At 43.8% G+C, this 12,268-nt stretch overlaps 1 pseudogene; it reads left to right on the forward strand.

Annotated features, from left to right (window-relative positions):
• Positions 1-3,270: 3,270 nt before the first annotated feature.
• Positions 3,271-8,178, forward strand: LOC150042556 (ETS domain-containing protein Elk-3 pseudogene; annotated as a pseudogene).
• Positions 8,179-12,268: the final 4,090 nt, after the last annotated feature.

Below are 12,268 nucleotides of genomic sequence, written 5' to 3' on the forward strand. Positions count from 1 at the left end.
TACTTTATTTTTCATCTCCCTTGCTACTAATTGCTCATTTTTGATGCCTTGCATCTCTTCTTTTAGATCATGTATGGATTTCTTTAGCTCCTTGATTTCCATTTGAGTGGTTAGCTCAGTAGCTTTATTTTCTTTGAACATTTGCTGGAGTTCAGTCACCTTTTTATTTGTGGATTCTATGAATTCATCCATCTTTCTTTGAACAGCCTTTATTATGGCCTCCTTTATGGCTTCTTCTTTTTTAATTATCACCTTGTTTATGGTTTCCTCTTGTTCAGCTATGGCTTTCTCCCTTATCTCTTTCTTTATATTTTCACATTTTTCATTAATGATGTTTATCAATTGCATTTGTACAGCACTTGGAAGACTCTCCTCTAGGTTTGCCAGTGACTGTTCCATTGGCTGTTTACATTGGGTCGAGGAGGTGGGAGGTGTTGTTTCTTGATTTGACATTTTTCTTGAGTTTCTTGTTCTGCCCATTTGAAAATGGGAGCAAGATTAATACTAAACACGATTATAGTTTTTCAGATATGTCCAACCTAGGCCTCTGTAGCTGGCAGACTCTAGATGTTCACAAGTTTTGATTGGTGTTATCACTCTTTCTTTTTGTGCAGTTATGGACTAGTCTAATTATTCACTGATAAGCGATTTATATCCAAAACAATAAGCCTCTCAATCCAATCTCTATTGTCTTTAAGTCCCTCTGAGCCTAGAGAATGATTAAACACCTAGATATACAATGTTGCTCAACAGCCATCAAGTGTAGATCCATGCAGTATAAGGGTTGAAAGAGGAGCAGAGGTCCAGAGATAGAGAAATAGAATGAGAGAGGTCAGGGGGGTAAGTAGGTAGAGTATTTGTGTACAATGTTTGGAAAGTATTAGAATAAAACTTATGTGTTGCTGCACGACTAGCTCTTAGCCCAACCAATGGCCTCACAGTGGACCATGGGATGGATCTGTGAGCTTCCGTCTGAGCGCGGTTGGTGGACGTTTTCCTGTGCTGCTTCCAGGGGCGGCCCCAAGCCAAGGGTGTGGGGATTGAGAGTTTCAGGAGCTCTCAGTAGGACCAGCAGGAGGCCCCTCTGTTCCCAGTGGTGGGGCCCAGCTGGGGACGTGGGCTCCAAGGGCAGAGCTGTGCCTTTTTGGTTCTCAGAAGGGGAGCTGGGCTGTTGGTCAGCCCTTCAGATCCCTGCTGTGTTTCCACTGCTTTGTCAGAGTCTGTAACTGTGCGGGGGGGCCCTCAGTGGTGTCTTGCTCAGGATTCCCAGCTGGAGGATGCCCCGCTCGAGAATTGAGGGGGGGCAGATGCTGGCTCCTTTTTACCCGCACCCCCTACACACTGTTGTAAGGCAGGGTCCCAAAGTGCTCCACTCTCCAGATCCAGTGGCCTGGGTGAGGAGCCTGGTGGGCAGGTGGGAGCTGGGACAGCTCCGCCTCCCCTGGTGGGGTGCTGAGTCTTAGGGTCCGCCCACTTGTCAGTCTCCAGTCAGAGGGCTGGGGGTTGAGCCCGTTGGTCGGGTGGGAGTTAGGGCAGCCCCGCCTCCCTTGGTGGGGTGCTGGGACTTATGGGTAGCCCGCCTGTCAATCTCCAGTCAATGGCCTGAGGGAGGGGGCTGTTGAGGGGAGGGACAGGATTCTAAATTCCCTGCCCCCCTGCTCCCGCCAGTCTTTCTCGGGCTGGGTGTTGGGGTCTGAGTTAAGTTCTATTGTTTGGCACCTGCTCTGCTTTCCCGATGTGTTTGGGGATGCGCTATATTACTCATGCCTCTGCGTCCGTCTGCGGGAGCTCCTCAGTGGTGGGGAGTCTTTCATTCCCCTCAGGTCTCCGCCGCTGCCTGTGTTCTCTGTCTGGGTTCCACTGCTTGCTGTTCTGGTTCCGCGTCTGGGTTCCGCTGCTTCCGCCGTTCGCTGGCCCGGTTCTGTGCTGGTTTCTGCAGCCGTTGGGCTCCCAGCCTGATGCCCTCCACTGCCGCCGCTTTTCGTGGGTTAGAGCCAGTGCCCGCCCCCGCTTTCCCCGCGTGGAGCCGGTGCCCGCTCAAGCCGCCGTTCGTGGCTTGGTCCAGCGTGGCTTTCCGCAGCTTTGGACGAGAGGTGGGGGAGGGGTCCTCGCGTTCCGAATTCTTTGAGAAAGTTGGATGTGAGCTTTATCTGGATTTCTTTTCCAGTTTGAGTCCTTCTCCGTTGCTTTTTGAGTTTGTTGTTGTGGATTTCTTTAGATAGTTGGCTCGTGGGACTCCCTGGTTCTCTCTTTTTGTCAGAGAAAGCTAGGTAGCGTCCCTATTGTGTCGGCGCCATCTTCCTTCCTCCTGTGCTTTTCTAAAGCTGGATTCTTATATGTCACCCTGCACCAGAAGTAATTCCAAATGGATCAAAGACCTTGAGGTAAAAGCAGATACCCTGGAAACTTTACATGAAAGAAGAGATAATACACTAGGACTCCTTGGCACAGGCCAGAAATTTCTTAACAAAGACCCAGTATCACATCAAATTGAAGAAAGCTTGAACAAAAACTGCAGAGCTTCTGTATGGCGACAGACATAGCTAGCAAGTTAAATAGAAAGCCCACAGAGTGGGAGAAGATCTTCACTAGCCATACAACAGACAAGGCTTCATATCTAAACTACACCTACAACTCAAAAAATTGAAACTCTCCAAAACAAATCCTCAAAGAAACAATCCTCTCATTAAAACGTGGGCTATAGACTTAAAAAGAGAATTCTCTTAAGAGGAAAAAAGAATGGCCTATAGACACATAAAGAAATGCTCAACATCTCTGGCCATAAAAGAAATGCAAATCAAAACAACTTTGAAATTCTACCCCATTCCAGTTAGAATGGCCATGATCAAGAAATCTAATAAAAACAGATGCTTGTGGGGATGTGGCCAGGAGGAATCACTACTACACTGTTGGTGGGAGTCAACCACTCTGGAAAGAAATACTGTGATTCCTCAAAAGACTAAACATAGAGTTCCCTTCTGACCCAGCAATCCCACTCCTTGGCATTTAACTAAATGTCCAGAAACAAGAGCATACTAAAGCTACTAGCAAAATGATGTTCATTGCATCACTATTTACCATAGCTAACATATGGAACCAACCCAGATGCCCCTCAGTAGAAGAATGAATCAAGATGTGGTACTTATACATGATGGGAATTCGATGCTGCCATCAGAAAGAATGACATCATCATCATATTGTAACAAAATGGAAAGATTTGAAAAAAATCACATTAACTGAAGTAAGGCAAACCAAAGAATCATAGGCTCCATGGTTTCCCTCATTTGTAAAAATTATTACATATCTTGGACTCGCTTAGCCGAGGGTCACAATAACTCAAAAGTTATGTACCCTGGGCCGAGAGGTTGGCCTAGTGGTAGAGTGCTTGTCTAGCATGCACAAAGACCCGGGTTCGATTCCTCGGCACCACATAATAGGGAAAAAATAGTTGGAATTGGTGTTGTAGCTCAAGGGTAGAGCTCTAACCTTGAGAAAAGTCCAAAGACAGTGCTCAGGCCCTGAGTTCAAGTGCACAACTGGCAAAAAAACAAAAGTTATGTACATATGATCATACAGTCTGAGACTATACAAAATGACCTGTAGGATAAACAAGAGGTCTGTCCTTGTGATTGTTGTTTTTAATGAATTATGCAATGTTATTTCTTTTCTTTTTTTTGCTCTTATGATTAATATCATGTGGTTACTCTATTTGACTTGGTTGCCTGTATATTGTATATATGTTTATTTGTTTATTTGAAATAGGGAAAGGAAGGAGAGAAACAAGATATTTTGGAGGGGATAGGGGAAGGTAAAGGTGGACAAAACCATGAGAAGGGGTATCAACGTTCGAGAAGTATTGTACCTGTTATCAGACGGATGTAACTGTAACCCCTCTATATATTATCCCGAGAATATAATACAGTAAAAAATGTCTGAAGACAGCTAATATGTATGTATAATATTCATAATATGTAATATACCATATTATTCCTGGGCTTGAGTTCAGGGCCTGAGCACTGTCTTTGGACTTTCCCATGGCTAGAGCTCTACCACTTAAGCCTCAGCACCACTTCTGGCTTTTTTTTACATATGTGGTATTGAGGAATCAACCCCGGGTCTTCGTGCAAGTTAGGCAAGCTACCACTGTTCTAAACTCCCAGCCTTCTTCCATGTTTTATTTTTAAAACTCACTTTGTTCTATCACACTATCTGAGTAGAAATTAAAAGATAATTAACACAGTGTCCAGCTGTCTTGGATACTGTGGGTGGTGAGGTAGAAATTCAATCACACGAGTTTTCTCTTTCACAAATCAAATCCCACTTCAAGCAACTATTAAAACCTCTACACCCAAGGCCTCTCATTCCAGTGGTCTCCTGAAAATAACAAACAAGACATAAACTTGTATTTTCTGACTCAATCTCATGTTCTGGCTTCTAGATTCTTGTTAGTATAGTGCCCAGAGACTTGAAGTCCCCGGTGAAAGGATCTCCAGAGATCAATGCAAATTGCAATGAGTCGTTTATTGACGAGCTCAAGCACGGTTCTCTGCACACTGACAGTCGAGTGCAGATCAGAGGCCCCCAAGCACAAGATTACAGCACCTTTTATACATACTTTAGTAGGGGGAATGTCCCAGCAAGTAATAGCAACAAATCAATACACCACACAGGAAATGTATAGTATAATTCCATTAAATGATTGGTGCAATACAAAGCAGGAAAGGGGTCGTGACTAATCATTGGTCAGTCTAGCTGGCTGTCATTTTAGGAGGATGATTTTAGGCCAGATATGAGTTTAGGGGGATCTCCATGGTAATGGGCTTGTGATTGATTGACATTTGCCCTAGTTTGCTGGCCCTCACAAGTCCGACCTTGTAGGTACCAGATGTCTACTATCTCTAACTCCCAGCTTGTAATGTATATACTCTCTGCTAGAGTATAGCTCAGTGTCTGGGACCCAAGGGCAAATGGGTGGTTGTAGATTAGCCACAAGGACAGCAGTTGCATTTCTCAGGGTTTTAGCAAGCAGATATACAGAAGCAGAAAGGCAAGTTAAGGAAATTCAAGTATAAACATACAAATGAATACAAGTATAAAAATACAAATGGCTAACATAGGTTTATAGAAAGTATATAGATATTTTCTATGCTCCTCATTTGCAGCTACTTCATTGAATATAACAAGTGATTTTTCTTAGAATGTGCATTATCCCCCTAGATTTATGTCATCTTGTGATTCTCTTTTAGCATCTGCAGCTGTAATTTTAATTGGACTCATGTCACTGTGATCCAATCAGCAGGGCAGCCTAACAAAACTACAAAATTGTTTAAATCTAAAGATATCTTAGTGACCAATTAGTCCCAAAGTCTGAAACTGAGTGTCGTGGGCTGAGGCTCAACCCAGATCTATGTATTTTATTTGTTAGCCACCACGAAGACTATTATTACATTTTTTGTGACAGTACTGGGGCTTGAACTCAGGGCCCAGACACTGGCTAGTCATTTTTGCTCAAGATTGTTACTCTAAGGCTGGAATGTAGCTCAGTGACACAGTGCTTGTCTAGGAAGTGCAACTTCCAGGGTTCAATCCCCAGTGCCAAAAAAAAGACAAAAAAATACAATTTAAAAAAAAGTTTGTTAATCTACCACTTTAGCCACAGTTTGACGTCTGGAGATAAGAATCTCACAGATTTCTTGCAATGGCATATGCTCATTTTTGAATGTTGTTGAATTCAGTTTGTGATTATTAAGGAACATTATGCCTATGATAACAAAGCATATTGATTTTCTTTTAATGTCTGCTTTTGGTGAACTATATTACTGGTTTCATAGAATGAGTCAGAAATGTTCCCTTCTCTGTTTTATGAAATAATTGGGGAATTTGTATTACTTTTTTAAATACTTGATTGAATTCATCTGTGGTTTTCTTTGTGGGAAGATTTTAAATGGTTAATTGAAATTATTTACATGCTCAAAAAAAAAGAATCTCACAGACTTTTCTGCCTAGGCTGTCCTAGAACTACCATCTTCAGATCACAGCCACCTGAGTAGTTAGGATTATGATACCGAGGCACTGTTAACTCCTTCAGATATTTTATTCAATTATATTATTACTATTTTCCTTCAGAAGAAATGTTTTCATAACAAAACCTGTGTTTAAAAATTACTGTAATTGGGCTGGGAGGTTGGCCTAGTGATAGAGTGCTTGCCTAGAATTCAGGAAGAACTGGGTTCGATTCCTCTGTACCACATACATAGAAAAAAGCTGGAAGGGGTGGTGAGGCTCAAGTGGTAGAGCTCTAGCCTTGAGAAAGTCCAAGGACAGTGCTCATGTCCTAAGCTCAAGCCCAGGACTGGTAAAACAAAACAAAACTAAAAAGAGGAGATTTGCTACTCAAGTCAGGAGTCTTGTGGAGAAGTGCTTTTGACCTGGATATTGTGAAGGGAACAAAGTAATGCTGATAGAAGGGCATAAAGGAAGGGTATGACCATGTTTATCAATGTTTTCACATTGATAAAAATATATATGGGGCTCGGCCGGGTCGTGCAGGGTGGTGTGTGTGTGTGCGTGCGGGGAAGCGGGCATACGGGACCCGGGGTGGTGAAGTATTCACTGGCCTCAGCGGGCAACCCCGGTGCACAGCCGCGGCCCGGGTGTGTGGCGCGGGGCGGAAAAGCCTGTTTACACAGACTGCATACCGCCTGAGGAATAATGCAGTAAAGGAAGTGAGCCGGCTCGGCCTGACTGCTCCAACTTCGTGCTCTCACACACACCAGAGGGGGGAAAAGAGAAAAAAAAGAGAGAGAAAGAAAGAGAGAAATGAAAGAAGGGGAAAATCAGGATCTCATTACAAGAGCAACATACTGTCTGCAGATGCCTGGCAGCATGGCAAGCTGGGGGCTTTCGCCTGGGTCCTCCTAGAAAGTCCTCCAGGGAAGGATCGTGGAAGCCACTCCCCCCCACATCTGGGTATGGAAAGTGCAATCACTGTGGCAGTTCCTCTTGCAGTTGCTGCTTGATCAGAAGCATGAACATTTGATCTACTGGACATCGAATGATGGTGAGTCTAAGCTCCTCAAGGCAGAGGAGGTGGCCAAGCTGTGGGACTTTGCAATAACAAGATGAACATGAACTATGACAAGCTCAGCAGAGCCCTGAGTTGCTGCTATGACAAGAATATCATCAAGAAGGTGATGGGGCAGAAGTTTGTGTACAAGTTCGTCTCTTTCCCGGAGATCTTGAAGATGGATCCTCACACGGTGGAGATGAGCCGGGAGAGCCTGCTGCTGCAGGACAGCGAGTGCAAGGGCCCATCCGAGAGCCGGGAGGGCCACAAGCATGGCCTGCCCGCCCTCAAAAGCACCAGCCGCAACGAGTACATCCACTCAGGCCTGTACTCCTGCTTCACCATCAACTCCCTGCAGAGCCCCCCAGAGGCCTTCAAAGCCATCAAGACCGAGCCATATGATGAGAGCCCCCCAGTTGAAGAAGTCAGGATGTGATCAGATTTGTGACCAATAAAGCTGACAAGCACGTCACCCAGCCAGCGGTGTCCCTTCCCTCCACGTTGCAGGCCGCGGCTGTCTCGGCCTTCCTGGCTTCCTCTGTCTTAGCCAAGATCTCCTCTTTAATATTGCCAAATGCCGCCAGCATTTCATCTGCATCGCCTTCCTCATCTCGGTCCCTGTGCCTGTCCCCCAACTCACCCCTCCCTTCTGAACTAAGAAGCCTCTTCCTAGAGGCTGCCTGCCATGACTCGGATTCCCTGGAGCCCTTGAACCTGTCATCAGGCTCCAAGGCCAAGTCTCCGTCCTTCCCCCAAAGGGCAAAAAACCCAAGGGCTTAGAAATCTCAGCACCCCCGCTGGTGCACTCCAGCACCGATATTGACTCCATTGCCCTCAACAGCCCAGCCCTTCCCTCTGGGTCCCTCACCCCAGCCTTCTTCACTGCACAGACACCGAATGGATTGCTTCTCACACCAAGTCTGCTGCTCTCCAGCATCCGTTTCTGGAGCAGCCTCAGTCCAGTTGCTCCTCTGAGTCCTGCAAGGCTGCAGGGGCCAAATATGCTTTTCCAGTTCCCCACACTGTTTAATGGCCACATGCCGGTGCCAATCCCCAGTCTGGACAGAGCTGCTTCCTCTGTACTGCTTTCCTCAAGCTCTCAGAAGTCCTGATGACATCTGGCCACTACTGAGGACTCATAAACTGAAGAAACAAATATGTCCCTATGGGCTATTTACCTGTGTCATGAGGACATTGTGAATTAATTAATTATTAATTTGGTTTGCACTTTTCATCACAAAGATATTCTAGAAGTATGTTTGCATTTTAAAAATCCGTTTATATATTCTAGTATGTATGAAAATCTGTTTTGCATTGAGTCAATTTTTTTTTATATTTTCTGAGCTCTTTAAGTGTTAAACAGTATTGACAGTGAAGAACTTTCCTTAATGTTTTCAATGTAACTAATAAGGATGTAAAGCTTTTCTTCTTTAATTCTGCAGAGGCTGAACTGTGCATATATATATATATATATACATATATATATATATACACTATAACCAGCTGTGCCATCCTTTGCATTTAGTTTTATGTGAATGATTTATATATTTTTTAGCCTTAAGGAAATGTTGAAAGACAAAAATTAATACCAAACATCTCTAGTAGGATTTTGTTACTTTTCACAAGTAGGCAAAATATGAAAGCATATTCATATCACTTTACTTTCTTTTGCTTTCAATTGTATAAGAATTGCCTTAGACCTTCTTTTGAACTGAAACTCAGTAAATGTAATGTCCAAGTAATGTTTTTATAAGAAAAAAAACCTAAGCCATATTTAGTCAATAAACATTCATTAAAGAAAAAATATGTATGGATAATTCAAGGATAATTGAATATGCATTATGATAAATGGGATAATTGTGCATATACGATAACTCTTTGATAATACAATGCACAAGTGAAAGTTAGAATGAGTAAATCAAAATAATTAGCATCTTTATCAATAATGGAAATTTTACATTGATAGATGACTAAAAAGGCCTCTACCCATCAGGGGTATGAGTTCATTTCTGTGTCAGATTGGGGGCAGAGGCCTGACTATATCACTATTTTGAGGGGGGTTGTGGGTAGAAAAGATAAAACTATAATACAGAGATACTGCAGATGTTTTATAAAAAATTTACTATTATTATTTTTGTTGTTGTTGTTGTTATTTGTGCTGTTTTGGGGATTGTGTGTGGGTCATGGGCTTGAACTATGCCTGGGCGCTGTCCTGAGCTCTTCAGCTCAAGGCTACCGCCCACCCTTGAGCCAAGCCCCACTTCCTGTTCTCTAGATGTTAATTGGAGGTAAGAGTCTCAGGTCCTTCTGTGCCCGGGCTGGCTTTGAACCTTGATCCTCAGATCTCAGCCTCCTGAGTAGCTAGGATTACAAGCATGAGCCTCTGCTATCATTCCCACTTTTTGATAGGTACTAAAATTGCTTTGTTAGATTAGTAGATGTCAAATAAATTATTTTAATATTGGTTTTATTTAAGTAATGACTTCAGGGGACTCTCTTGTCTCTGACCTCCTACCACTTGAATTTTGGGATTTGCCTCTGACAATCTAGGATTTGGGAGGGCTCAAAATAAATCAAAGTGTCTGAATTCTACTCTTAAGTTTTAATGATGGAGCTCTACTGATCTTTATCTTAAGTGTGTTGGAGAGACCGAAGCTAAAGTTAACTTGGATTTTAAATTTCAATGAGCCAGCACTGATGGCTCAAGCCTGTAATCCTAGTTACTCAGGAGGCTGAGATTTGAGGATCACGATTCATAGCCAGTGTGGATAAAAAAATCCTGTGACTCTTATTCCAATTGACAGCTAAAAAAATTGGAACTGAAGATATGGGTCAAGTCGTAGAGTGCTAACCTTGAGGAACAATGCCTAGGTTATGAATTCAAACCCTAGTACTAGACAAAAAATAAACAAGTTCAATGATTCCACTGTAAGTACTCTATTCTTTCAGAGATTGAAGCATGTTTTTATGGTTAGATTTTCAAACCTCTTAATTCTAGATCTTTCTTTTCTACTTAACCAATTGTTATTCTCCAAGAGTAGTAGAGTCTAGTGGCCAGAAAGAGACTTGTAGATCAAGAGCTCAGACACTAACATTAGTTAAAAGGAAATAAAATAAAAATTTATTCTTCAGGACTGGGAGTTTGGCCTAGTGGTAGAGTGCTTGCCTAGCATGTATGAAGACCCAGGTTTGATTCCTCGGTACCACATACACAGAAAAAGCCAGAAGTGATGCTGTGGCTCAAGTGGTAGAGCTTTAGCCTTGAGAAAGCCCAAGGACAGCACTCAGGCCCTGAGTATTCTTCAGTTGTAAATATCACATTTTTGTGATATTTGTGCTTTCCAGTTCTGGCACTTGAACTCAGGGCCTGGGTGCTTATCACTGAGTTTTTCTTCCCAACGCTAGCACTCTGCCACGAGAGCCACAGCTCTACTTCAGGTCTATTGGGGATTAATTAATGATAAGATTCTCACACACACTCTGACCCAGACTGGCTTCAAACCAGAATGCTGTGTAGCTAGGATTACAGGAAAAAGCCACCAGCAACCTGGCTCAAATACCACCTTTAAATATTGAAAGTCAAGGATAGCTGTTAACATCAGTCTCTGAGAGATGTAGAATGTTTTATTCATCACTGACTGTGCCTTTGAGCAGTCTTGAGTCACACTGAGTGGTGGGGTTTTTAGTGCTTCTTGCCTCTTGATCCGCAAGTGGTACAAAGAGAACATGCCCCGACTGAGATGAGACCGAGAAAGGTTAGGGCCGACTGGCTGCCTTCACCCAGCCCTCCCTCTCCAGAGGGAAGACACAGACGCACAAGGGAGACTTTTACAGCAGAAACTCATTTATTGGGAAAGTACAATAAAGTAAGATGCAGGAGTCTATCAGCATAAAGGTAGTCAGGACAGGGGTAGGCAGTTGGGGTCCGAGAGGGTGGCAGGGCCAATCCCAGGGATAGAAGTGGCCTAATTTACATTACAAAAAACAGCCAAACCTCCCAACAAGGAGACAGGCAGGTTGGATTTCCAAAACCAGGAAGTGAGCACTGGACCACGAGGTAGGCCTTTTACCCTTGATGTGACGTGCCCCACATCTCCTCCCTTTGGTTTTATTAAGCAGGTGTTTGCCTTACTAGAGACGTGTGCCTGTCTTAGGTTGTCCCCCTCTGGGGATCTTACCCGTCATTGACTACCACTCTAGCACTTCAGGCAATTTACCTGTAGGGTTGGCAGACCCCAACGGAGATTTGAAATAGGGGGGATGGCCAACATCAGCAAATGAAACCCTTCTGTACACCTGCACATCCTGGTAAAGCCTGGGGTCGACCTCATGGGGTTCCCAGTCCACCATCTCATAGCACAGCATATTTTTGCCAGACCACAATTAGCTGAGCAGCTTTCCCTGATCCTGCTTTCTAAGACACTGAAGGAGCTTATTGATTACACAAGGTCTGAATGTGAATACAGAAACTACTGTAACCAAGGGCTTGCCCACAAAGGGGAGAAGGCCTCAACGATTTTGGAGTACTCCTGTAGTCAGGAAATCAAGCTGATATTGTAGGTAGCTTCTTTGTGGACAGCATGGATAATGATGCTCAGGATGAGGAGAAGGAAGGTGACTGAAGGTTCCAACCACAGCTAAGCAGGGCGTTTACTATGGTCTCCTCATTCCTGTGAGTGAGAAAGGCAGTCAGAGGCTGATCCTTGGAAAAATTTAAAATAATGTAAGCATAGCTGTCCTCAATTGATCATGGGGGTTGCCTCCCCGTTTTGTTTTGTTAAAACAAGGCCCATTATCCATTTTAACCTGTAGGGGTAAACTCAAGATAACAAAACATTGTAAGGAATGGCTTTCAGCATGTCAGGCTCTTTCACCGGAATGTGCAGTAGCCCAACAAGCATGTGAATGAGTAGACATAATTTCCCAAAGGGTGCTTAGTGGGTTACATCAGTCTGCATCCTGTCATCAGTTGTCTCTAGACTGTCACTACTAAGCCTGCAGCTGCTTTGTGTGGCCTAGGCTCACTTCAATTGCAGCCAAGTGGGAGGGGCCATACCAGGCCCTAGTCCCAGATGGGGACAAAACTTCTAAAAACAAGAACAAGACAGAGAAGCAGAGACTTTTAAGAAACTCCTAAACTTCTGATAGCATGCCTGGCTTTAAACTTCCAGAGTTGACGGAAAGACCATGGGGCCCTGAAAT

Source organism: Megascapheus bottae, chromosome 35, assembly GCF_031878675.1.
Source record: "Megascapheus bottae isolate mThoBot1 chromosome 35, mThoBot2.hap1, whole genome shotgun sequence".
Classification (NCBI taxonomy): domain Eukaryota; kingdom Metazoa; phylum Chordata; class Mammalia; order Rodentia; family Geomyidae; genus Megascapheus; species Megascapheus bottae.